General features: G+C 35.3%; 1 long non-coding RNA gene across 3 annotated transcripts; it reads left to right on the forward strand.

Moving 5' to 3' along the window:
- The first annotated feature begins 2,188 nt into the window (after window positions 1–2,188).
- LOC111554109 lies at window positions 2,189–27,931 on the forward strand. 3 transcript variants are annotated; one of them, XR_002735148.1, is made up of 3 exons: window positions 2,189–2,549; window positions 14,575–16,005; window positions 27,861–27,931. It is a non-coding gene; the product is annotated as an uncharacterized LOC111554109 (long non-coding RNA). The 3 variants fall into 3 exon arrangements; XR_002735149.1 differs by lacking the exon at window positions 27,861–27,931 and adding an exon at window positions 23,529–25,339; XR_002735146.2 differs by lacking the exon at window positions 27,861–27,931 and adding an exon at window positions 20,712–20,869.

Here is a 27,931-nt window from a genome sequence, read left to right on the forward strand (position 1 = left end):
TAGGAATCTTAATGAAATAACATTACTCTAGCAGAGCTTTATCTGTAAATACTTTAATCACAGTGCTACTTATAATAATAATAAGAGCTAATATATATTGAGTGTTTAATATGGACAAGGCTCTAATATAAACTTTAATATATTTATGGTAAAGACAGTTATTGCTCATCAAGTATTCCATGTGTGCTCCTCTGTTATCTAGCCTGCAAACCATTTACACTGGGGCCATGTTACTGTTTTTGATTAGTAGACTGTGGAAAGGTCTGATGTGGGTTGCTTCTGGGTCAGGGCCATTATAAACCAGCGTGCATGTTCCACTCCTCTTTTTCCCGGCTGAGAGGGCCTTGAAGACCATGTAAACACATGGTCTGTGATGACATAGAAGCATTACAAAATGAAAAGAGCCTGGTTTCCTGAAATAACAGAGGACATTCCCAGTGAAACACTTCAGGTTTGATGTGAATGAGAAATAATTTTTTTTTTTTTTTCCAGCCAAGTCACTGCAATTTGGATCTGTATTTTACTCTAGTATAATCTTGCCAGACAGGACAATGTATTAACTCACACAATGTGTAAAAACAAAACAAAACAAAACAAAAACTCTAAAAGGCAGATATAGTTATTTCTTCAGGTTATATTTTAGGAAATTAAGATAAAATATAGGTAAGACAAAAATGGTCAAGTTCACAGAAACGGTGGGGAAATTGTACCAAGGAGTTAGCTTCTGAGTCACCTTTTATTTTTGGAGATGGAGGCTTGCTCTGTCGCCCAGGCTGGAGTACAGTGGTGCAGTCCCACTAAGCCACCTTTCTTAGCTATCATAACAAAAATTACAGTAAACAATTCTAGCTTGATGAATGGAAAAATCAATATATAATCAATGTCTGATCCATATGCTAGAATCTTACATGATCACTAAAATAATGTCTTTAATTTGCTTTTGATGGATTTCGAAAAAAATACTTGAAGCCTAATTTAATTCAGAAGTCATATGTACACTATATAACATTTTGTAAACTGTAGCTAAAATCAGTTCCAGGTCTAATAAAAAATTATAGTAGTACAAACCGAAATTCTCCTGCCACAAATACCTAGAAAAGAGAAAGATGATATATAGTAAACATTGTTTTAAATGAGTAGCTGAGCTTGCAAGAGAAAAAAAAAATCACCAACTAGTAGAAATAAAGTAGGAGCTGATAATCAGTAAAGTAAGACCATAAGAAGGTGTTGTAGCTGTGAAGTAGATGGTTAGTCCACACAAGAAAAAGGGAAGAGGAGATGGGTCTACAAGTCAGGCAGTATGAACTGACAGATGCCACCTCAGCCAGGACCCAGGGCGGTCCTGGAACCATGCACACTGAGGGATGACTGTAGACTAAAGAGTTAGACAAAAGAAAGAAGGATAATGGCTTATTTTTTGTTTGAGGTGATAAACTATATGATTTCTCAGATTCAACAAGCTCAATATAACCTTAGCAAGAAAAGCACTCCATATCAACCCCTAAATAAAACTTATCATTATAAAACACAATGGAACAAATTAAAAGTTAAGGAAGTGTAATTGCACTAACAAACTTCTTAATAAGGCAAGCTGAGGAAATTCTGGAATAAAATGTCTCTTAACATAGAATTCTATGAACATATCTAAACTAAAATTCAAGTGAATGACTAAAAAAGGGAAAAGAAAAAGATAATTTGCCACTCACAGAACCTCATCACAGAACTACCAGTTAAAATAAACTTCAGAAATAGGAAATTGAAGCCAAAAAAAAAAAAAAATAGCTTGAATTCAAGAGGCCAAGAGGTAGTTGTGAGTAAAGAAACTGATACAGCTAATGACTGTACAAACACCATCGTATTAATAGTGACTCATTTAAAGGGCATAAAAACATGGAGATATAAAATACTATAGAACAGCCACAGGCAGGAAATGGGGATGAAATTACAGATGTTCACATTTATAAAAGCCTTTGCAGTTTTTTAAGGAGGATAGAAATATTATCAGCAATAGATTTTGGTATTAAGTTAATTACCATTTAGGAGCAGGACATTGAATGAGATAACAAAGTGCAGAGTCTGTGTTTTAAGCACTTGTCTTGTAAGCAGCACAGTTTCCTGTGGGTAAAATCAGTGATGCAGAGAGTTGCTATTTGATTGACTCACCGCCTCCCCACAGGAAGTTGTGAGTGAGGCAGGAACTGTTCCTCTTCATTCTCTCTCTTCCAGCACATTCTCTTTCTTCCATTCTCTCTCTTCCAGTCCATGGGACGGGTTCTGAGAGCAGTATTGGATGGACTTACTGCCAGTTAGAGGAAACACTGCTGTATCAGAGGAAACCAGCCTGGGATATTCTCATGAAAGCCTGCCATGACTGAGGGCACTTCTAGATAAAGAGGAACTAGAAACATTTCTGGATAAAAAGAGCTATTTTTTTTATCCTTATCTCTAATGCCCTGATTTGAGGGAGTCAGAAGATGGAGAAGAAGGAGGACATTGAGGAAGGTCCATTGACTAATAAATCCCAATCCCATCGTTGGTTCTTAAGACCGGTGAGTAAAGAATGATAGGATTTTATGTGAGATCAAAGTTTTTAATCTAGTGGCTGTATTTTTAACTTTTGAAAGTGAATAGTCACTCTCCAAGAGATCTAAATGAAATTTATAAGAAAATTGTGGGTTCCGCCCAAGATGACATCTAAATTGAAGAAGGAACACAGTGAGTTTAAAGGATCAATGAGAGAAACTTTTATTATTCATTTGCACAAGAAGACACATTCAGTATCTGGATTATCCAGTATATGGAATACTTTGAGTTGAAATGATTAAAGGGTAATCTTTAATATTGTAAATTAAACAAAATAATATTTAGCAAGTTAAGCAAGTTGCTAAAGGATACATGCAGAATATAGTTAATGTAAAAGCTTACACACAAAATGTTTATATGTGTATATATATATATATAATTAAGTAATTCTTGGTAATGTTCAAAAATATATTACTATGTGTACTAAAAATTCAGCTTCAAAATTTTATTCATATTGTCTCTTTTGTGTCATTGTATTTAGTAGTAGTGTTTATTAATAGTAGTAGTGTTATGAAGAACGCTAATATTCACAAAAAACAAGTAATAGTAATTTAATATATGTGGCTTCACAGTACAAAGAATATTAAAATTCTTGGTAGTGATTTAAGTATAGTTCTGCCTAATGATATTAGAAAACTTCTTAATTCTTCCTACATCATGAGATGGGCTTTGTAGTCTAATGCATTTTTAATAATAGAACAGTGCATTCATCTGTGGCCCATTCCTTTATGCATAAAAGAAGATGGCAATTGTTATATGCCATTAATTTAAGTATTTATCAATGGAGTGCATGTAATTTTCCTAAAGCATTACTTATTTACCCTTAACATTGTTAAAATCAGTGTTATATATATTTATAATCTTATTATCCAGTGGAACTTGTTGATAATAAAACCCACTCATACAAATCACATAAGATCCAAAAAGGCAGGTTAAGATGTTGCATTTTTTGATATCAATCATCAGGCTTGATATCTTTCTAAGTTTTAATATATTCTGGAAATAAAATTATCGAAGTTTTTAGATGACAACTTCTTTTACTTCCACATTGTGGAAATTGGTTTCTATTCTTATAACTTTAAAATAAGCTGACATTATTGAGGTAGGTTAGATGGAGTAGTGTCTTTCATATAGTAATGGTGAAATAGAATCATAAATGTTTAAAATCTGAAAGGATTAAAATATAATACAATTAGTTTATGCATAGCTGAATTAATCCAAGAAGAAAAATCGATAACATTATCAAAGAAAATGAACAAGTGTTTTCCTCATAAATAACGGTTCTTAGTTCTTGCATTGGTGATGTATCTTAGTTCTTGCATTGGTGACATATCTGGAAGCGAAATTTAAATATGTAATTTTATATTGGGGCTGGGCAATAAGCTTTAGCCGAGGTCAAGCTTCCCTGAAAATTGAAATACGTGAAATTCTTAGGTTCATAAATTTCAGGATTTATTTACTCCTGATAATATGCCACCTCTTAGTTCAAAAGAAAAAAAATACATATACATTTAAGAGCTAAGGAGTAAAGTTCAATAAAGTACTTAACTTTATATGGTTCTTTAAACTGCAAGATTTTTATGACTTAAGTGCAAGCTAGTAAAAAAATCATAAATTAATTTTTCTTTACCATAGACTCAGAGCTGTATATGAGAGTTGAAAGTAGCCATAAAATGTTCTGTTGGTTTCATACTTTCCAAGGTGCTAAAGGGAAAAAATATATTGGTATGAATGTATGAATTCAACTGTGGGCGTCAGCTGATTCATTGGGCAGGAAACAGAACATAAGTACATTCAGATAATATCTAGGACAAGCAATAAATCTTTTGAAAAAAATATCCAGGAAACTAGTCACTTTTTAATTTTTATTCAAAGTATTAATTTGATCGATGTTTTCACTGAATTGACACATCGTCTATATTTGTACTGATTGAAATACTACATTACGGAAGATTCTACGTGCAGATTTTGGTAAGGGGTAGGCTGATAGGAAGAATATGTAAGAATATGTGACAAAGCACAGCTTTACCTACAAGGAATTAGTCCTAAGAAATATGAATAATGTTATCCTTATGGATCAGGTGTTTGCTGTAATTGGTCTAATGTATTAGTTTGGCATTAATTCTACTCACACAACTTGGTTCCATGTAAAATTTCAGAAGCGCAATTTCCTCCTCCTGCTCTCCTATCTTACATTTCTCTGTCATTGTCTTAAACCTAATACATTTTTCTGAAAAACTAAATGTGAAATTACTGATTTACAGAAAAAAAATCCATACAATTTTGAGTCCAAATGCCCTAAAATTCACATATTTTCAATGCTCCAGGTTTACTTCTAGAAAATTTGAGTAAGGATAGAGTCATGGAGACAGCCAAGGTTTTGTTTCAAAGTTGTTGTTGTTTTTTTTTTTCCTGTGAAGTATTATCAGCAACCAAAATAATTATTTAAACAAATTGTAGTATATTCAGAAAATGGGTTTCAATTGGATACTTTGCAGCCTTTAAAAATGTTATAGAATAGTATCTACTAACATGGAAATATATTAATGATACTTTATAAACTGATAATAATTAAACTTATATAAACAAGGATGGCTTTCAATAGGTGAATGGATAAAGAAATATCAATACAATGGTGTACTACTCAGAAATAAAAGGAATAAGCCATTAATTCATACCATGACAAATATAAATCTTAAATAAACTTTGTTAAATGAAAGAAGCCAGAACCAAAGGTTATGTATTATTTGAGTCCATTTAAACATCAGTTGGGAAAAGGCAAGGCAGAACAAAAGGCTGGAAAAGTGCTTGTGTGAGGATGCGGATGCTTGTCTCCAGGTTGTCCTCCCTTTTGGTTGGTAAAGTAGGCGCCTAGTCACTAGTTCTAAGAGGATCAGGACTCATGAAGAAGACCTTTACCCTTTTTTCCAGTTGGTTCCAAACTCTACTTAGTCTAGTCCACTTTGAACCCCAACTTGCCCATAGATGTACAACTGTGAAAGGAATGCTCCTAGTAGCATAAAATTGGAATTTGTGGTTGATGAATCCAACATTATTACTGTTAAGGAACATTATTGTGGCAGTACTGAAATGATAAAATTTATCCACATAAAAATATGGTTAAATATTAAAATAATGTATAAAAAATGATAATATCTTTGTGGAAAATGTAATTTACATTGATGTTTTACCTGTAATATACAAAGAGTGCATATATGTGAAAAATTATTGTTATATTATTTAAAATGGGCAAAGAACATAAACAATATATAAGGAGTACACATCTGTCTATAGAGAAAGATATTTCATTAGTACAAATAATACAAATATTATAAATATGTACAAATGTATACAAGAATTTCTATAAATACATATTTTTACATAATTAACACAAGTAGATGTCCAAAATATCTTTTTTACAACAACAAATATCTATACAGTATATCCAAATAAGATTATTAATAGATACTACATCCATTTATCTATTAAATAATTAGTAAAAAGTACATATATATATAAAGTTTAAAAATGATTACCTGTAATACAAATTTAAATTAAATAGACAGGTTTAAAATACCACAAATATATATACACCCATATATTTACACTTATTATATAAGTATATATATTTTAAATGACATATATTTTTAAATGTCACTATTTTTAAGTGACACCCATACACACACTAGAAAACTACAAATAATCAGATCTGAATATAAGAAATTTTTAGTCACTGGTTATCAAACTTCATGTCATAGGCTCTTATAGAGGATGTGAAAAGCTTTTATTTATGTCAAACCTAACTACTTATATTTGTTATATTATGAATTTAAGTGGAACTTTTTGAAGCACAAGAATACACAGACACACTTTCAGCGATCTGTCAGATCAATGGCACACATTTAGCCTCTGTAACAGAATGCACAGGAAAGAATAAGAGTGAAAGAGTCAAATACAGTTTTAATATTATGACGAAAATAGTTTTGACCTGACTGCCTGAAAGGATCTTTGGGACTCCCAGGTGCTCTTGCACTATATTTTGTGTCCAAATGTATGGCTTAGGCAGTCATTAGTAGTATTAATTTATTATTCATATATTAATTTTACTTTAACCATAATTGACATTTTAAATCATATATACCTTATTTTGAAATCAGAAAAATTGAACTTATTAAAATTAAAAAGTCGCTAGAAAAACAGACCTACTGTACAAAGATTCGTCTTACCTTTTGTCTTGTTTTTCTAAGACCATCAGAGCAAGCACCAAAGAACCAGCAAGTAGGCAAAGGTCAGGCGCAAAACTGCAAGTTTATTTTAGTAACCTAAGGTGTGGAGAAGAAGTCTGTCGGCCTCCGGCAAAGAAGGCCGGCAGAGTGCCCCTCCCCCAAGCTCTCGGACGGAGTTCCCACATCCCGACAGGACTGGGAAGCTGGGAATTCCCCGTGGCTCAATGGTGGAGAGCGGCTTTTCTAGGAGTGGGAGGGCAATAGGTGGGGCATGGGCGTGTCAGGGGCGTTCCGTAGGTGCGACCAGGTAAATCTTGGTCTCTTCAGATTGACGTCACCTGGTGCATGCCCCATTGGTCTGCACCTTCCCGGGTCGCCGGCTGCCTTTTCGCGCATGCGGGAAGAGTTGGTGGTGAAGAAGAACCCGGAAGTGCACCATCTTGCCTCCGTTTGTCCAAACAGTCCAACCTTTTATTGATAATAGTGATAAAGGGGCGCCGTGGTCTGTCTGGCTACTTCCTGCTGTTAAGGGGCGTCGTTAAGGTCGGGGCCCATGGTTGGTATTTGGACGCACAGATGAAAAATAAAATAAGGCACAGTATTAGTATAGGAATGAGGAATGGAAGCATTTGTTGGAATATGGGCAAAACCCAGAAGGAAGGTCCCGGCAAGGTTGGGGAGTATGAGATAGTTAAGAAAATTTAGTAAGTTTGAGGCGAGTGGGGGAAAGCCAAACTGATTTCCACTGATTGCTTTCGGTAGGGGCCCTTTTTAGCTGGGAATGAGGAACGACTGCGCAAAGTAATTGTTGGCCAGGCAGCAATTAAGGGGTGGAGTTTTTCGTGGAGTGGATGGCTTTCCACTTACTCCTACTACAGAGATATTGGATGGAAGGCTAGGTCCAGAGAAGGACAGCAAAACAGAATAGGTAGCCTCGCTGTTGATTAAAAAATTAATTGTCTTACCCGCTACCAGGAGAGTTACCCGTGGCTCGGCGAGGGTGATGGGGGTCCCCGAGTCTCGGCACCTTCAGTTGTCATCATCCAGATGTAAAAGCTGGAAGGAGCTCCCAGGATCCTGGGAAAAGGGGTCACGTAGAGGCGCGACACCTGTTCTCAGGGTGGGGCAATCAGACTTCCAGTTTCCTCCCTGCTGGCAAGCAGGGCAGGGGGTTGCTGGTGGACGAGGGTTAGGACATTCACTGGCCTAATGTCCTGATGCCTTGCACTTATAGCAAGGCTGCGTTGGGGCTCGGGGACCTTGCGGACACCTGTTGGCATAGTGTCCTGCCTTGCCGCACTTATAGCAGGCAGGCTCCTTTTGTAGCTTTGGAGTCTGCGGGGTGTGTGCTCTCTGGTCTGGGGTTATGACTGGGCTGTAAAGCCGCTGCTAGGAGCTGTAACTTCTGTTCAAGGCAAGCTTGCCATCTCCTCTCTGGAGTTATAGACCTTAAAGGGTAATTTAACTAGGTCTTGTATTGGTGTCTGAGGACCATCCTCTACCTTTTGAAGTTTTTTACGAATGTCAGGAGCTGATTGAGAAATTAAATAAGACGCCAAAATAGTGGCCCCTGTGGGGGAGGCTGGATCTAACTGGGTATACTGGGTTAGAACCTCAGTCAGTTTAGGGTAGAGGTTAGGATAACCTGGAGGTCATGCCAAGTTAAGTCATAGGCCTGACAAAGGTATCTAAATTCCTTTATGTATATGGTAGGATTAGCTGAGAAATCACCTAAACGCTTCTCAATTTTGGAAAGATCGGCCAATGAAAAAGGGACATGTACTCTGACTACCCCCTCCGCCCCAGCCACCTCTCGCAAAGGCGCTAACACTGTAGGAGGGTGTGGGGCAGGAGTGGAGACATCAGCAGGGCACTTAGAGAGGGTGTGTGCAGAGACAGGAGACTCAAGACAGCCTGTTGGGGGCCCCGAAGGAGGCACGGGACCCAGTGGATTACTAGTAGATAAGGAGGAGGAAGAAGGAGTCTGGATGGGGGGAGGAGGAGGAGTCTGGGCAGGAAGGGAGGGGGTGGGGAGAGTGGGGAGAGAAGGAGTATAGGGACGAGAGCCTAAGGCCTAAAAGCCTTGTATGTAAATTAATTTCGGACCACTTGCCTAGCCGCTGGCAGAAATTGCTGAGGTCGATCACGCCACAGTGGAAAGGAAAATTAACCTCTTCCTCCTAAGGTCTTGTTCAAGCTGTAAGGTTTTTAAATTGGCTAGGAGGCACCCTAAGGGGTGCTCTTTGGAAATTTGGATGGGGGGGGGGTTTCCCGTTTGTTTCCTCTTTACCGACACACAATGGACACAATGGAAATGGAAGTGGATCTCTGCCTGGCTTCAAAGCGTCCTTTGGAACCAGCAGAGACAGACTGGAGGCTCATGGAGCCAAAGTGGAGATTACCTTCAGGCGGACGTCTCCGTCCTGAATGGGTCTCCGAGCCACTTGGTGGCTCCAAATGGACCTCGGACCTGTGCAGGATTTTGGCCGAGGGACACAATGGACACAATGGAAATGGAAGTGGATCTCTGCCTGGCTTCAAAGCGTCCTTTGGAACCGGCAGAGACAAACTGGAGGCTCATGGAGCCAAAGTGGAGATTACCTTCAGGCGGACGTCTCCGTCCTGCAAGGGTCTCCCAAGCCACTTGGTGGCTCAAAATGGACCTCGGACCTGCACAGGATTTCTGGCCGAGGGAGGTAAAGAGGAGACAAGGGCACTTACCCCAGAGAGGCCGTGAGAGTGAGCGAAGCGGGTCTCAGGTCCTGGTCCATCCGCGGCGTGGAACAAGGAGGAGGAGGCTCCCCGGACCCTGGGGGCCCTGAGGAGGGGTCTCCTCCCGGGTTTCGGCACCATCTGTCTTGTTTTTCTAAGACCACCAGAGCGAGCACCAAAGAACCAGCAAGTAGGCAAAGGTCAGGCGCAAAACTGCAAGTTTATTTTAGTAACCTAAGGTGTGGAGAAGAAGTATGTCGGCCTCCGGCAAAGAAGGCTGGCAGAGTGCCCCTCCCCCAAGCTCTCGGTCGGAGTTCCCATATCCTGACAGGACTGGGAAGCTGGGAAGTCCGCGTGGCTCAATGGCGGAGAGCGGCTTTACTAGGAGTGGGAGGGCAATAGGTGGGGCATGGGCGTGTCAGGGGCGTTCCGCAGGTGCGACCAGGTAAATCTTGGTCTCTTCGGATTGACGTCACCTGGTGCATGCCCAGTTGGTCTGCACCTTCCCGGGTCGCCGGCTGCCTTTTCGCGCATGCGGGAAGAGTTGGTGGTGAAGAAGAACCCAGAAGTGCACCATCTTGCCTCAGTTCGTCCAAACACCTTTCTCACGTCTGCTTACATGATTTTTCTCTTATGTCTCTGTTCTTTCTCCTTCCCTTTGCCCTTGCTTTCTCCCTTCTGCTCTTTGACTCCAAACTCATCATTTCTTCTTAGTTTATTAAATAAAAACCAAACTATATCACTATCAATATATTTTTACAGAGTGGCCAAATGCTATCTCCAGAAGCTCATAATTTAATGATAACTAGCAAGTCCTGAGATTGTCTTGCATGCAGCTCCCACATACATGACACAGATTTGGAATTTTTTTTTCATATAGTCTCCTGACTGGCCAGAGTCTTATCTTTCCTAATAAGTCCTCAATCTTTAAGGCCCAGCCCAAGCCTTCCACAATGAAGGAGAATCCTCTAAGTTTTCCAGCACACAAAGCTTTGCCCCTTTTTCATGTCACTGTGAGATCTTCATTCAATGCATTTGTTTTACTCTTCTCTTCCAAGCTATATTTAAAGGAATTAAAAACAGCAAATCAGTATTATAGTTGCTTATATTCCTCTGAGTATCATTTAACTTTCTCAATATTTACTTGGTATTTACTAAAGTAAAGTTGGCTTATCAATTGCTTTCGTATCTAGAAATGAACAACTGTCAACACACGGATAAATTATCCTGTTAGGTATTCACACCGACTGGTAGGAAATAGAAACTTCTAATGTCGTTAAAATGAAAATGACAAAATGTCCTGCATACAGTTTTTACTGGGATGTAAAGTGCAAGTTGGTGTTAATGTAGCTGCAATATCAAAGGTCACAGAATAAAGATTTCACTAAGAAGTGTATTGATAAATTACAATGTATAAGAAGGTATATGGAGAATTTAGAATTTGAGTGTAGAAATGTTTTCAGCATTTACTTTCTCTTCTTTGTCAAGCACAGAAGTCCTTCTTATAGCTTTAAAGCAAAATATTGTAGTTTTTGCTAATAATAGTGGTAGTTTCATCCACAGATATTTTTTCAGAACTATATAGCTCCAGAGAATTAACAGACCAACCTTGCTGTAAGAGCTAGAATTCATTCTTATGAATTCTTATGTAAACAATGCTGAATGTTGTCATTTTCTTATAAAAACCATATGTTTTAATAACACTTTTTTGAATTATTGGGAACCGCTGAAATGTAAAGCATAAAGAATAAGAATCATGTAAGATTTTAATGAATATTAACTACTGTCAAAATTTTATTGCTTTCATTTTATTTATATATCTCTGTATATAACTAGAGAAAAAAGAAAGAGAAAAAGAGAGAGTTGCAGATATCATCTGAATATTTTTATACAATGTCTGGAACATAACATGATGCATTTACACAATTTTGACAAGAAAAATTACATAATTTTTTTGTGATAATTTGACTCCCTCTTTAATTCTACTTGAATATTTCCTCTGTGTTACTGGTTCACTAGTAATTTTTCTTTTGTAAATATTTTAGTCCTTGATTATACTGTTTTTATTTTTCATTTAAGGCATTTGAAGGAATTTTTATTGAATAGTGTGGATTATACTTTGAACCGGCACAAAGTTGTCATGAATTTGAATTGACAAACAGGCTTACAGTGTACAACAGGCTTCAATCTGAAACTGTGTCTACTTAGCTTTACGGACAGAGAGCATTGTCATGTCATCAGAAGGCCCAGCAGCTGCCCAAGGGTGCATCTTCCTGTGTCTTCTGACACACACACAGTGTACAGAGGTGGCTCAAGAGCAAGAAGACATTTGCGTCCATAGCCTTGGCTTCCTGCCAGTCTTTTATACCACCCTATTCATGCACGTCAGTGGCTTGTGTGACAGCTCACTGCTACTACAGGCCAAGTGTTCGCTAACAGGAAACAAGAGACACTCGTCAACCCTTGTTTATTTTAATACAGAACTTTCAAAGGAAACAGAAACTCTATATCCTTTATGCAAAACTGGGTCAGATCAGACCTGATGTTAACCCTCACTCTTACATGTAATTGGGAAATCTTTTACAGGTTTATAAATTATATTTAACTCTCTTTAGGGTACTTCAATATGTAAATCTTTATGTAATATGTATTTTCATTTCTATCAGTTATTGTTACTAGAATATTCAAGACTGATAATAATAATTGCTAACTTAACAAAATTGATTATTCCCTCTCTAAGGACCAGGAAGTGTTCTAAATATTTACATGCATTATTTCACACACTCCAATATACACACACATCATTAAAATGTAAGACGTATGAAGTAGAAAATTTAGTCTATTTTATTTTCTTTTGTACTTTAGAGCATTGTCTATTTGAAGTTAGTTTACAGTACAATTAAAATAATGAAATAACTGAAATTTAAAGCATAAAGATAGGATGTATAGCATTAAGAAAAGTGAATCTTTAAATAAAATATAAAAGTGGATAAAATACAGTCAAGTCATGCATGATATATATATGTGTGTGCATATATACATTTATCTGTAGTTGTGTGTATCTTGCTCCTAGCTGTATCTATCTATCTATCTATCTATCTATCTATCTATCTATCTATCTATCTATCTAATCTCATCTTTATCTGTACCCTAAGCCCTTCAACATTCTCTTCTTAGGCAACCATTTTAATATGCATTGCATGTATTTTCATGTGAATTTTATAACTTCTGTATTTCTGTTTTGTGTACCTACATGTTAAATTTTTGTAAACTATATCATGTTGAATAAATATATCTTTTTTCTACTCCATTCACTATGCACAATGTGCTATGGAATCCAAAATTTACATAGTAACATCTAAACTGGTGTTTTCTGCTTGCTGTTTGACATTCTGTTTTTAACCCTACTCTCTCTATGATAAACATCTAGGTTGGCACCGATTCCTTCTATGTATGCAAGTATTTCCCTGGGATATAAACACAGAATCAGTGAATCAAAAGATGTGCTTATACTTAACGTGACTAAGTGGTGCCAAATACATTCATATTTGTGAGATTTTGCTAGTGTATATGTCTGTATGTGGGTAAAAGTAGAAATGTGTATGTATGTGTGTGTCCCTTGCAAATTTCAAAATTACTTGCTTGATGAAGTTTTATCCTTTATTGAAGAGATCCCCAACCATTTTGGCTCCAGGGACCAGTTTCCTGGAAGACAATTTTTCTATAGTCGGGAGTGGAGGGGTCGGAGGAATAGTTTTGGGATGAAACTGTTCCACCTCAGATTCTCATAAGGAGTGCACAACCGAGATCCCTCACATCTGCAATTCAAAATAGGGTTCATGCTCCTAGGAGAATCTAAGGCCACCGCTGATCTGATAGGAGGTGGAGCTTAAGTGACAATGCTGCCTCACCCACGAGCTCACCTTCTGCTGTGCAGCCTGGTTCCTAACTTGGGGGTGGCGTCCCTGCTTTATTGTATTCTGGATTAGTTAATATAACACGTGAAAGAAATCTCAGGTAAAACTACCTCGCCTAATTCAAGTATATAATTGAGTATTTTATTTTTGCAAAAATTTCTGAGATTCTGAAATATTGTAATTTATAATAATATTGCTTCCTTAACTTAAAAAAGTTATACTATATCTATAATTAACTGTTTCTTCATTTATATTCCATGTTTGAATTTTTACATTTTAATGAATTAAAATTTTCTTTATTCTTAAACATTATTTTCCTTTATATGTATTATTTCTAATGCTTACTATTTTTTAAATTTCTAATGTCATTTTAATAAATTTGTTTCAACTTGCTCTTTTTTGTTTAATATTGTTAATTAACCACTTTAGATGTAGTTCAGCTCGTTTATTTTTATAATTCCTGTTGAAGGGGCCATTATTTTATGTAAGAGTATTATTTATCAAATATATGCATAAGATAAAACATTCAATATATATTATTTCATATTTATAAGTGCCTGGTTGGTTTTATTATTATATTAATTCTTCTGTCAGAAAAATGTTAAATTACTCATAATAATTATGTGCAGGTGTACCCAGAGGTGTCTTGGTTTATTACTGTTTTTTCAGTTATGATTCTTAATAATGTTACTTTCAAATTCAAAATAACAACCTAGACTACAAATTATGTGGCCATTCTAATAAAAACAATGTATATCAATCTGCTATTTTAAATATTTGTTTCATATATAATGATACTGTGAAACAATAGTAAAGATAAAAATAGCTACACTTCATTTGAGAACTATGTACAACGTACTCTTTCCAATATTTTCCATGTATAAAATAATTTAATGCTCAAAGCAAAGCTCTGAGAGGTTTTTAGCCTCAACATATGAATAACTAAAATGAGACATAAAGAATTTAGTAAATTGCTTTAAAATAAGAAGATAATAAGTAGCATGTTTTCTGCTTTCATGATTTATTTTATAATCATTAGGTAGTTAATTTTATCTCCGTCTAAGAGATTTTGATTCTTCATGGATTTGCTTGGGTCATTTAACTTAATACTTAAAAATGCATTTTTTTTTTTTCAGTGACACATTGGACTAAGAGGGGCCAAATCCTCATTCCCTGATAGTGACATCAAATTAACAAACAGAAACTGGCTAAAATAATTTTTGTAAGAATTCTAGGAAAACAAAAAACTTCACCAACCAAAGGAATGCTTATTCAAGAAAAATGCCAAATCAAAATAGTATCAAATTTTGTTGTGTTTTAGTTGCCCTTGCCCCACCCATTTCTGCACAAAATGATTTTGAGCTGGAGGAGGTGGCATTCCAGTTCCTAGTTCCCTCCCTCGAACCAAAGAGAGCAAAACAGCCATGTCCTGCAATGTTCTCACCTGTCCGGGGGCTCCCTGGAGGACTAGTCTCTATATTCACTACCTTGAATCTCAGGTTGGGATCCAAGATTTGGAAAAGCAGCAGGGAGACCGATTCCTACAGATACTTGGAGAAAGACTTTACAGGTAGAGACATAAAATAGACCACCTAAGACTCCAAGGAGAAGCTGGGGTAAGATCCCTTTGGAAATTACAACATAGAAAATCATCCATGTATAAGGAGACATTTTAAAAAGTCACACTCAGACCCAGGCAAGACATATACTCAGAAAAAAACTGGAGAAGAACTTAAGCCTTAATGCTGGGTTAATTCCAAGGTAAAGAACATATCTAGCCTATTGGAAAAGAACTGCTCCAGCACAGACCTGGTCTGCAAGACTGGGAGAGTTGGCTGTTTCTTCCACCCACCTTCTCCACCAAAATCACAAGGCATGAAAAGAAGCAGAACAACATGGCTGATTCAAAGAAAGAAAATAAAGTGACAGAAATCATCTCTAAAACTACATGTATTACCTACTAGACAAAGGCTTTAAAACAACTCTCTTCAATGTGCTCAAAGAGCTTAACAAGAAATATGGACTTGGAACTATAGGAAATCAGCAAAAAATATTAACAAAATGAGATTATCAACAAAAAGATAGAAATAGTAAGGAATTAACCAAACAGAAATTCTGGAAATAAAAACTACAATATCTGAATTGAAAAGTTCCATGAAGGCTGTCAACAGCAGATTTGAGCAGGCAGAAGAAATAATCAGCAAACCTGAAAATAGGATCTTTGAAATTATCAAGTCTGTGGAGAAAAGAGAAAAAAGTGAAAAGCCTAAGGGACCTATGGGGCAGTATTCAAAAAACAAAAATATATATTACAGAGTCTCAGAAGGAGAATACAGAGAGAAATACATGGCTTATTTTAAGAAGTAACAGTAAGAAATTTTCAAATTTGAGGAAAAACAAGAAACGCAAACCCAAGAAACTCAATATATTTCCAGTATAAAAATCCCACAGAAACCCACACAGAGACACAGTCTAATCAAACTGTTGAAAGTCAAAAGAAAATATAGAATTTTTAAAGAAGCAAAATAAAAATGAGTCATCATGTGCAAGGAATCCTCAATAAGATTGTAAGTGTATTACTTAGATGAATATTGTATAATTTCACTCAATATGAGGTACCCAAAATAATCAATTCATACAGACGGAAAACAGAACAGAGGTTACAGAATCTCAGAAGGTAGGGTCATGGAGAATTAGAATTGAAAGTGTCGAGAGTTTTAGTGTGGAATGACGAAAAAGTTCTGGAGATGGATGGCGGTGATGCCTACACAACCATGTGAATGTAATTAATGCCACCGAACTGTGCACATAAAATGGTCCAAATATTACATTTAATGTTCTGTAGATTGCAACATAATTTTTAAAAACAAAAAAGGTGTTTAATTTTTTATCAAACTGTTTCGTCCTTCATGGTTTATGTGCTGACATGTGTTCATGTGGCTTTCTATTGCTACAGATCATTTTCTTTTCTTTTAAAAGTATTCTTACTGTTGTAAGCTTTTATAACCCACCTTATTTTGTTGTTATTGCTGCTGTCAAATTTTGTTTAGTTTTAGACCTTTAGCAGCCTGAAGCCGTGGTTTTTAGTTTTGTCTCCAGAGATAAGTAGAAAAGAGGAATGAGGACTTTACTGGCCCAACCAGAAAGAGAAACTAAGAACCCATGACTGTATTCTCTCCCTTGGACACCAAAGGATGATTTTAAACAGAAAAAAATAATAATAATAACTTTTTAAAGTATAGTTTTGTTTTTTGTTTTCAAATGTATTTGTCTATATTAATATCTACCTTTTTTTTGTTTATTATTGTTTTGGTAGTACAGAGAATTAACTCATCTTTCACACCTGTGCAGTAGCTATAAAACTGCTACTTACATATCCTGCTGAGGAGATCTCAGCTGACTGATGGTCCTAGTGGCTGCTCGTTCAAATCCCCAACCACATTTCTGCTGCAGCTGCACTTTCTATGGGTTGTTCCCAGCCAGTGACTGAGTATGATAAAGCTACTAATTCAGGATCTTACTATGAGAAGTGAGACTCCTCTAAAGAGGAATGTTAGCTCAATAATTCCCCATTAGGTTGACAAAGACTGTTACAGAACTGAGCTGCAGTCAGACCTTCCTCTTCGATCAGCCTTCCTCCTATCTCTCCTTCAAATGGATCAGGGCTTCATGCAGTATGAAGTCTCTCCTCACTATCTTCAGCTCTCTCCACTTTATCTTTTATAGATATTTCCCCTAAAGAATCTCTTGCATATCATCTAATGTAGGCATTTGCTTCTTAAAGGATCCAAACTAAAACAACCTGTCTGTATCATTAGGTATCACATTTCCACTAAAAATGGATATATTGTTTGTCCATTCAGAGATAGGTAAACATTTATGTATATTTTACCTTTTTTTACATAAATGACTATTTTATGCCTTGTGTTTTTTTACTTAACACATACAGTACTTTACTTCATTTTAATACATAAAGGTTTTTTCATTTATTTTTTAAGTTAGTATTTTATCATCTTAAGAATTCTTATAAAATAAAGATAAAGAATATAGTAGTCTTTAAATTACCTTTTTGGTTATATTAACAATAAAGCTTCAGAGAGAAAACTAAGAAATTGTAAGTATATTAGTTATAGATAAAAATGAGAAAATGACATTGTTATACAGCTAAATAATTAATATTTCAATGTTTACATTCTATTTCAATCATGAAAACATTGTGAAACACTATTAACTAATTCATTGCTCCTAGATATTTGTATTATATCACAGATTTTCCTATTCTTAGAGTCCTAATTTCTTAGTTTTCTAATGACCATTTTCAGATTCATTTAAAATCATATAGTGGTGGCTTATTTTCTAAGCATTTTATTTGTGAAAATATTACATTTTCAGTAGCCTTATAAATATGTAACTATTTGATCAGCTACATAATCACTGAGACACAGGCTTTTCCCCTCAAAATGCTATTGTGGCTCATTTATCTTCTTTGCCCTTGACATGGTATTGTCTGGGATTCATGAAATCCGTTAAACCTCTCCTAGAATTTCAATTCAGTTTTAGAAAAAAGAACAATCTGATTGTCCCAATTTTTTTTTGTTGTTGTGTTAGAGAATTAAACATCTGTCAACTCATCTGATGACAGGTTACCCTTGGTAACATGATGGCTCACGCCTGGTACAAAAGTTAATCATCTAACAATGATCCCTTCAGTAGGTGACCTAGTTAGAAAGTTCCCTTAGAAGAGCTTATGGGTATGGAGACAACAGCATTGAAATTGAACAAAAAGCAGACTCATGGGAATCTCTAAAGGAAATCTGTCACTCTGATACTTATCACAGATTTGTCACAGTCATTTGACAATAGACAGTTTAAAATAATTTTTCACATGTCCTGAGTATAACTCTAATTGCATAGAAAAGAAGCAAATGGGAAAGAAATAGCAGTGACCTGTTCTCTGAGCTTGATTGTTTACCTAGGCTATTACCTGAAATGGAAAACTAGAGAGGACGTGATCAATAGCAAAGCACTACACCTGGCAAGTCTTAATGGTCTTGTTATCACTGGACCATGCCTGGATTACTTAGGAATATAAGACTTTGAACGGAGATCATTTCTTTCTTTTGCAAACACAGAGCTGAAATCCTCACAGACATAACAGGGAGAATAATTCTGCAAATAAATTAGAAATTTCTTACCTATTGCTAACTTTAAAAATTAGTTTTACCTCACATACCATAAAAATAACAATAATAAGTAAATTCATTATGTCTATGTTTTTTCATAAAATAATATATAGTTTTTTTTCTGAATGGGTGTATGGGAGAAAGTTAGAAAATATTGACTTGATATGGTCAGATATCCAAGAACATAAATTTATTTGAAAGCTGTGATGAATAATTTTAATAACTTAAGGTTAAAACAAATAAAGCAATTTGATAATTCTTTAAAAGTTATTCCCCACAATAGATAGAATTTCAAATGAAGTTTTATTTTATGTAATTCAAATAATAAATGATACAATTTGATTTTAAGGCAACTATTTTTCATACAACAGAGAAGAATGAATATGAAGAGCTAGCATTTTAAAAGAAGTACAAATATTTACAACATTATTTATAAATAATGCCAATATTTGAAGAAAGCAATAAGATCATCTTTTTTCCTGGTTACTGCTTCTTAAAACTTTTTAATAGCCTGAGTTTTCACCTGGGTCTGCTGCTGAGACTCACCTTTGCCGTTGGTATTTCCATTCCTCACAAACAAAGAAAAATCCTTTAATCTTATATCTGCACTATATCGATTGTCATTGTAAAGGACATTGTCAAAAGAGCATGTATTGATTGCTCACGGGATGTACATTATTATATTAATAATAAAAATTACCACCTCTATCAATGGTGGCCATAGCTTTATGTAAGAAAAGAAAGTACGATGTCTACATCTTCTCTTCAATGTCACCAGGTCTCTCCTTTTTGGTTGATTAAAAGGACATCCCCTAGTCATCCTGTATCAAATGCCTCATTTCTTTCCTTAACAGAGCCTACATGGTTTATACGTGTTTTATTTAATTGGTAGTTTTCTTGCTAGTGATAAGAAATTGTTTTATCTTTGTACAGTTCTTGCTAGTATAATTTCTAACCTAATTCATAAGGTCATAGAATTCTAGAAAAAAACTGTATTAAATAAACAAGATGCATTTTATGAATTGAAAAATAGCCACTTTGAGAATCTATTATATCAATGATAAAGTGAGATCGAAGGTTTTGAAATATTGCACATTATAGGGCATGGTCTATAGAATGTAGCATTTTCTAGAATGGCTTATGTAGCAGATGAATAATGACACAAATCCTTTGCTACTATTCCCACTGACAAGTGAAGTCTAATTTGTCACTGCTTGCATCTGGGCTGATTTTAGTGACTTGCTTGACTTATAGAATGCAGTGGAAGTGATTTTGGAGGATTTCTGAGGTAAGGTCATTAAAAGCTGCAACTTTCCCTTTGATGTCTTAGAGCACCATCATTGACTGTCTGTAGTTGACATTTAAGAAGTCTGACTATTGCAGAGGCTATCTTGAACAATTTCAACCTTTCCCTCTAAGGCACAGGACGAATGAATGGTTGCATCCTGGACTCTCCATATCAGCCATTCATTGAGCTCAGGGTCACCATGTGACCTCCACTGATCTCAAGCAGAAGAGAAGAATGACCAGGCCAGACTTGTACAAATTTCTGACTGGCAAAATCATGGGATAAAATAAAATGAATATTGTATTAGCAAATACGTTTCAGGGTAGCACGTTATACATTTAGAAAGAACAAGAACAGGATTTGGTACCTGAAAGTCAGAAGCTGATATAACAAAAGTTAAAATATGTGGCAATGCCTTTGGACCAGGTGGTAGGTGAAGGCGAGAAGGAATTCTAACAGCTTGTTGGTGAAGAGCAGAAATACAGATGGGATATTGTTATTGGAGGCTTAAAAGAAGGTGATGCTTGTTAAGTAGTGGCAGAAGTTTTGGCAGCACTGTGACCTGCAGTAATAGAGAAAATATAAAATTTGCCTAATAAACTGATGGATTTGCTAAGAAAACTTTCAGAAAGAATATTGAAAATGTGCATGTGTGGATGTTTTTTAAAAACGTTTTTAAAACATAGCTAAAGATGAATGGAAGACATGAGGATTTTATTGTTAATTTTTTAAAAATAAAATTAGAGAATACATAAGATAGGACACACTGAGTGTTAAAAATAATATTGTTTTCCATTTCCAGTGTGTCCAGATGGCATGAACCTCTACAAGTAGAAAGTGGCTCCAAGTCTTTGCTATTGTGAATAGTGCTGCAATAAAAATATGTGTGCAGGTGTCTTTATAGTAGAATGATTTATAATCCTTTGGGTATATAGCCAGTAATGGGATTGCTGGGTCAAATAGTATTTCTAGTTCTAGATCCTTGAGGAAGCGATAGGTACAGCAAACCACCACGGCACATATATACCTATTAACAAAACTGCACGTTCTGCACATGTATCCCAGAACTTAAGTATAATAAAAAACAAAACTTTTTTTTAAAAAAAATAGGGCAAGAATATTAGAAAAAAGAAAAGGAAAGAAAGTAGCCTCTGTGTAAAGATGAACTTGAGTGTGGTTCTAATATTGTCATGCTTTTTGTTAAGATTTTAGAAAGATTTAATCATGTGCCTCATATACCAGCTCAGTCACACTGACAGGCTTCCAAAAATTGTATGTGGTACTTGCCTTGGCAATATTTAGCTCAAATGGAATAAGTACCAGTCTCAACAAAGATTCACAGCCTTGGCTTCTGTCTAATGGACAGAACCCTAATAAACTTTTAGGAAGACCACAAAGATTTTAAGCACCATGAACTGAAAACAAAAAGGGAAGAAGCGAAAGAGGCAGTTCAAAGTGAAAAAAAAAAAAAAAAGTCTTCAATGCACGCTAACTTTCCTCAGGGAAAAGCAGATTGACAAAATTCCCTAACTGCAAACATGAACCACTTCTAACGGAAAAGGAGACACAGAAGAGTATACATCAAGGTAATTCAGATCTGCATCTATACAGATAAAAGTCTCAACCAATTTCCACTTCTGATGATTTATATTTCAAATTCATGTTTTAAAATATGGACATGGGTATTTGGGGAATTCTTAGAGTTAATAATGCATGTTATACAACTATATTAAACAATTGCATTACCCTTTATTGATATATAAATTAGTAAACTAGAGTCTGTAAAATTTTCTGCAATTCACCGTGGGGTGAATTGGCTAGACATGCAACATTGACACTGGCTGCTTTCTCCAGTGACCCTAGTACTGCAATTTGGTGGCTCTTTCCAAGTGTCTGTGGGACTGTGGGCATTGGAATGATTCTGTAATAAAGCATAATAGGAAATTTCAAGGCCTTATATTGTGAGCCAGTTCAAATAGTAGTTCTGACATAAAATATATAATTAAATAATATTACATAATATTTTAATGTTTTAAAAAATAGATAATATTTTTCTAAAGTAATCCAAATGTATAATTTTCTAAAAAGCTGTTAATAATAAAAGGTTTTGTTTTAGTTCACTGTAGAACTTAAGGTGTCTTTTAGTATGTGATTAACTCAGAATTCTGGATTGAAACTATTATGTCATTTTGCCTGCCCTAGAGAGAAATCACTATTGCTTCACCACTTTAAATATCTGGAGAATAATGACACATTTTGCATGGTGGTTTTTTTAACTTACCCTACTTGTCTATAACAACACAATTTTACTGCCTTCTCCCTCTCATTCTGATCTTAATGAACTAAAATACAAAGAAATATAAATTTGTTTTTGTTTTAAAAACACCACTTACAAACATATTCTCTACTAATCACATACATCTAGAAAGAATACTCATAAGCAAGAGGTGACTCACATCTCAAATATTACAGGATTTTAAACCCAATTTGGCTAAGTATTTAAAGCTTCCTTTATTTTCTTCTTTATAAAATGTATTTAAGAACATGCACATAAAACAGCTATTAAGGGATGAAGATTGTATTTATATAAATAGAATTATCAGCTCTAAAAAAGGAAAAGCTTCACTTAAGAGTACTTTCATTGGGTGATGATTGAGAACCCAGTATGTGTCAGGCACTGTATTAAGTCTTAGATTCCACTTGCAATAAAACAAAACAAAACAAAACAAAACATAAAAAACTCACTTCTTTGCCTTCATGGAAGTAACTCTCCAGTGGGTGGGAAAGGCAGATAATGGGTAAGGAAAGTAGCAACTTAATGAAACACTTATAAAGCATGAACAGAACTATGAAGGAAATATACAAAGCCTTTGATAGAGAATCATTATAGGATGTCCTTTAGAGTGACCAAAAAGAGGGAGGAGGCCTGGTGACATTGAAAAGGATACCTAGGAAGGTAAGGAAAATGGCCAGCGAGAGACAGAGATTGAGAGAGAGAGAAGAGAGAGAGAGAGAGAGAGAGAGAACCAGCCAGACGTAGGGAATATGAGGGAATAGGTATTTCAGCAAGGGGACAATAATTGAAAGGTTCTGAGTTCAAGAGAGAAGGCCAGTATGATCTGGAGAAGAAGTCAAGGGGGGAAATATGATTTTTGCTGCATAGATAATTTTTTTCCAGGAGAAAAATTGTGGATCATGGAGGGAAAACATCACATACTAGATAGAAAACATTATTGTAATTTAGCTGATTGTTTTGGGTAACTCATAAAAGGGTTACAGCAACAGAGAGGAAGAAAAATGAAGATACTTGAGACATATCTTGGTGGTAAAACCAATACGAATTTTTCATACATCAGATGCTGGGGTTGAGGAAGAGTGAGAATACAAGATGATTTTAGGTTTCTGCTTGCAATTGAGTTGAATGTATGTCAATTTGTGAGAAGCAGATTGGTAGAGTAAATATATATATATATATATCAGGAAGACAAATTGTTATGGACTGAATTGTGTCTATGCCCAAATTGATATGTTGAAGCCTTAATTACAAGTATCTTAGGATATGACTGTATTTAGAGCTATGGCCTTTAAAGAGGTAACTAAATTAATATGAGATCTTTAGGGTGGGCCCCGATCCACTCTGACTGGACTCCTTAAAAGAAGAGGAGATAAGACTTGGAGACCTCAGAGGTGTGTGCACACAGACAGATGACCACATGAAGAGGCAGCCAGAGGGAAGCCGTCCTCAGGCCAAGAAGAGAGGCCCCAGAGAAAACCAACCATGCCAGCACCTTGAACATAGACTTGCAGCCTCCAGTACTGGGGGAAAATATATTTTTGTTGTATATATACAAATATATTTTTGTTACACAATCTGTAGTATTTTGTGATGACCCTAGAAAACTAATATAGCAATCAGCAGTTTGGTTTGGAAATGTTACTTTCAAGACCTTACTGGACCTTGGTGTGTAGATGCTAACTAGGTCGTTGGATTTGCAACACAGGGAAGGAACATCACTGGACTGATCAGTAATTTTTGGAATTTCCAGTTTGTAGATGATATTTAAAGGAATTGACATGGATACATAATGAATAGAGAGACTGTACAGAGAAATAGTAAGAAAGCCCAGTAACAAGTTTCTGAAATTGTCAATTATAATGAGCTCATGCATTGCATTGGCATAAATTGGGGGAAAATACATAATCCAAATTGAGTTTAAAACTGTATATAATATTCTTTAAATTTTTTTAAATGACTGTTCCTTTCTTCAGACTAAGGTTTTGCATTATACATATTTCTCATTTTTTTGCAAACTAAAAATCTTGAATTTATAATTTATGTTTTTTACTTTGAAATATTCATTTTAAATATATCTTCCACATAAAATCCTATTTTCTAAAATATACTTTTCTAATCTTAACAGAGAAAACATCACTCTCACGTAATTAAATATGTTCTCTTGAGTCAATAAATTCAAGAAGATTATATAAATATTTTATTTAAAATAAATTCCAAAAGCACTTATATGATTTAGTAAAAACTATATTAAATTTTTATTTCGAGGTAATCTGGAAGATACATATGCATATTCATGAATAACAAATTGCTCAACTATTCCTATATTAAACATGAATAATAAGAAAATATTTACTACATTTTTTTCTGATCTCAAGTACTGCACTGCAGTTCGTCAAATAGTACTAAAACCCTTAAAAAGAAAAAAATTTATTATAAAGACTAATGTCATAATGTAACAGTTTTGTAGACTGCTACTCTGAGTCATAGCAGGAATAGGTTGTTCAGTTTTTCATCAAATTTCTAACAACATTTTAGGAATCAGGTTCACTATATTCTGGTTGCCACTTCAATCCATTGCATCTTGGGCTGCAATTTCTACTACTCGTACTAGTATGATGAGGTTGAACATTTACACAGTGCTTACAGAAAGCCATGCAACTTTATTACTCACAGATATGCAGCAAGGGAAAATAGAAGCCTAGAATTTATGGCAAGCTGATCACCCAAGGCTCAGGCAAACTGCCCATGGAGAATGGATGGATTCTCATCTATGTGTGCCCTATTTCACAGTAGCTGATGGACCTCGGAAAGCAGCCTGCCTTGGATTTTACACCCCAGGGTGACGTGAAATGTTGGGCTAAAACATTGTAGGACATCTTGTTATAGGAAGAACTGGAACAGAGCCTGGCCTATTTTGGCCAGTTCTAGCTTATCACAAGATGTGGCTTTTCCAGCATGTTCTGCAACTATTCTGGAAAACTACAAGTGAGAAAGGGGAAATAACTGGGTCAGTCCAAGAGCTGAAGAATTGTTCTGCACATTTATGTGAGAAAATATGGTAATTAATATTTACTTAATCCCTATTATATTCTAAGCGTTAGTTAGCTTTGAGCACTTTCACACTGATTTCATACTCTGAGAATTTGTTCTTTTTTTTTTTTTTTTTTTTTAATACTTTAAGTTCTAGGATACATGTGCCTAACGTGCAGGTTTGTTATATATGTATACTTGTGCCATGTTGGTGTGCTGCACCCATCAACTCGTCATTTACATCAGGTATAACTCCCAATGCAATCCCTCCCTCCTCCCCCCTCCCCATGATAGGCCCCGGTGCGTGATGTTCTGCTTCCCGAGTCCAAGTGATCTCATTGTTCAGTTACCACCTATGAGTGAGAACATGTGGTGTTTGGTTTTCTGTTCTTGTGATAGTTTGCTAAGAATGATGGTTTCCAGCTGCATCCATGTCCCTACAAAGGACACAAACTCATCCTTTTTTATGGCTGCATAGTATTCCATGGTGTATATGTGCCACATTTTCTTAATCCAGTCTGTCACAGATGGACATTTGGGTTGATCCCAAGTCTTTGGTATTGTGAATAGTGCCGCAATAAACATACGTGTGCATGTGTCTTTATAGCAGCATGATTTATAATCCTTTGGGTATATACCCAGTAATAGCAGCATGATTTATTGAGCGCATTTTCTAGTGTATTGGAACAAAGAAGTCTTAAATAAACTAGTGACATTTTTTAGCTACATGTTTGAACAAACCTCTGTCTGTAAGGTCCAAGCTCTTATCACTGTACCCTTTGAATTTGGGCAACTTTGTAAAGACCCATAAAAGCACAAACTTTTTACCAGGTAATTAGCTGAGGGAAAAGTCAAGCATCCAAACACACACAGACCTGCACACTGGCTTCACACACATGCTCATATTGACTTTGAAACAATTTTATCTGCATTACATTAATATGATGTTAGAGTCACAAAAAACTTTTATTCATGAATGTCATACATATATAGTCTATGAAAGTACAAAATTACTCAAGTTAAGCAATGCAATTTTTTGGTAATCTTAAGGAAACTGCCTTCCCAGATTGCTTTTCAGACATCTCATTGTCCTAAGATTTGTAACAGAAGCAGAGGCTGTAAAAGTCTTTTTACTTGGAAAAACAAAATATTTCAATCTTGGAATGCACAAAACTCAGACTTCGACTTCAACCTAATTCGAATAGGAAATGGCAGACAAGACAATGGTAATATTCTCAATTGTTGCCACGCTGTGTCTGTTGTCTCATTCTCACTGAATTCATTCATCTCATTGCACTGGAATGGGTTTGTGGTCACTATAATGCATGCACAGATTATTAACGTAGTTTTCACTGCTAATGTTTAGTGAGTTTTAACATAGTAAATAATAAAGAACAAGAAAATAAGCACACTGTATTCATTCATATTCACAGACTGAAAAGTAACAGGGTTCTAGTATTGAGGATTGGATAAAGTTCAATGACTGTAATAAAGAGAGATACATCCCCCCACTGTTTCTTTCTATACTGCTGCAAAAACAAAATATACCTTGCTGAATGACAGTGGCAATTGCTCTGATATCAGTGCTTTCCCACTGTGGAGTTTAAAGACCTAAACAATTATATTAAACAAAATTACAGGTAATCTTTTCAAACATTCCATTTGAAGGTACTGGGAATAATTGATTTACATTCAAGAATATGTATAGGTAGTAAGAGTGCAAATTTTATGCCAAAGATGCACTTTTACATGTATAGCACAAATTCCCAAAGGACATACCAATTTTTTCATACTTCCACTAGTAATTATTTGGGATATATTTCAATACCAATTATTAATTATCCAAAGATCATCCTGTCAACCACACATCCTGTCAACCTGTCACAAAATATACTGTAGCCAATTTATTCCTTCCAAAAATACATGACTTAATATAGATACTAATATCAATGAACATATAAAAGCAATTTAAGCAGTAAAATTAAACATTAAATTAATACACAGAGAGTTTAGTGGAAATAGACGGTGGGCATTTAAAGGATCATTTTTCCTTTGTTAATGTAATAGCATTGTTACTGAATACAGAAAGAGGATCTTAAATTGACCTCTAGTTTTTCTTTGTATTTATTAAATAAAAGATTAAATCTGTCACACTGCTAAATAACTGTTTTTCAAAACCAGAAGCAGCACTTTACATTTTATTCATTTCACAGCAACTGAATATGATAATACCTCTCATTATTTGAGGTTAAGAGAGCTTGAACATTCCCAAGAGGTTGTAATTCAAATGTAGGAGCCTGACTTTAAATGGTATTTACATATATTACTTATTTGAATACAACCACTTTTTTTAAAAATTAGGTACATGCAAAGCAATATTGTTTCTCATTGTTTATTTCATGTTTATTTATAGTATTTAGAGTTTTTAAAATACACTTAGTAGGCTTTGCCCATGAGAGTGGCTCCTTGAGTACTATAGAAAAGAACTTAGTTGTAGAATATGAAAGATAAGGTAATACAACTACTTACTATTTAAATAGTCAAAATACATAAGAGGGATTGACTTATATTTTAGGTTGATATAACTGCATTTTATTTTTTGCTTTGCTTTTTTCCTACCTACAGATTTGAATTGCTTCTATTGCTTCATACCAAGGATGTTTCCTCAAAAACAAAATACGAACATCAAAACTGAA

The sequence above is a fragment of the Piliocolobus tephrosceles genome, chromosome 3, assembly GCF_002776525.5.
Source record: "Piliocolobus tephrosceles isolate RC106 chromosome 3, ASM277652v3, whole genome shotgun sequence".
NCBI classification, from domain to species: Eukaryota; Metazoa; Chordata; class Mammalia; order Primates; family Cercopithecidae; genus Piliocolobus; species Piliocolobus tephrosceles.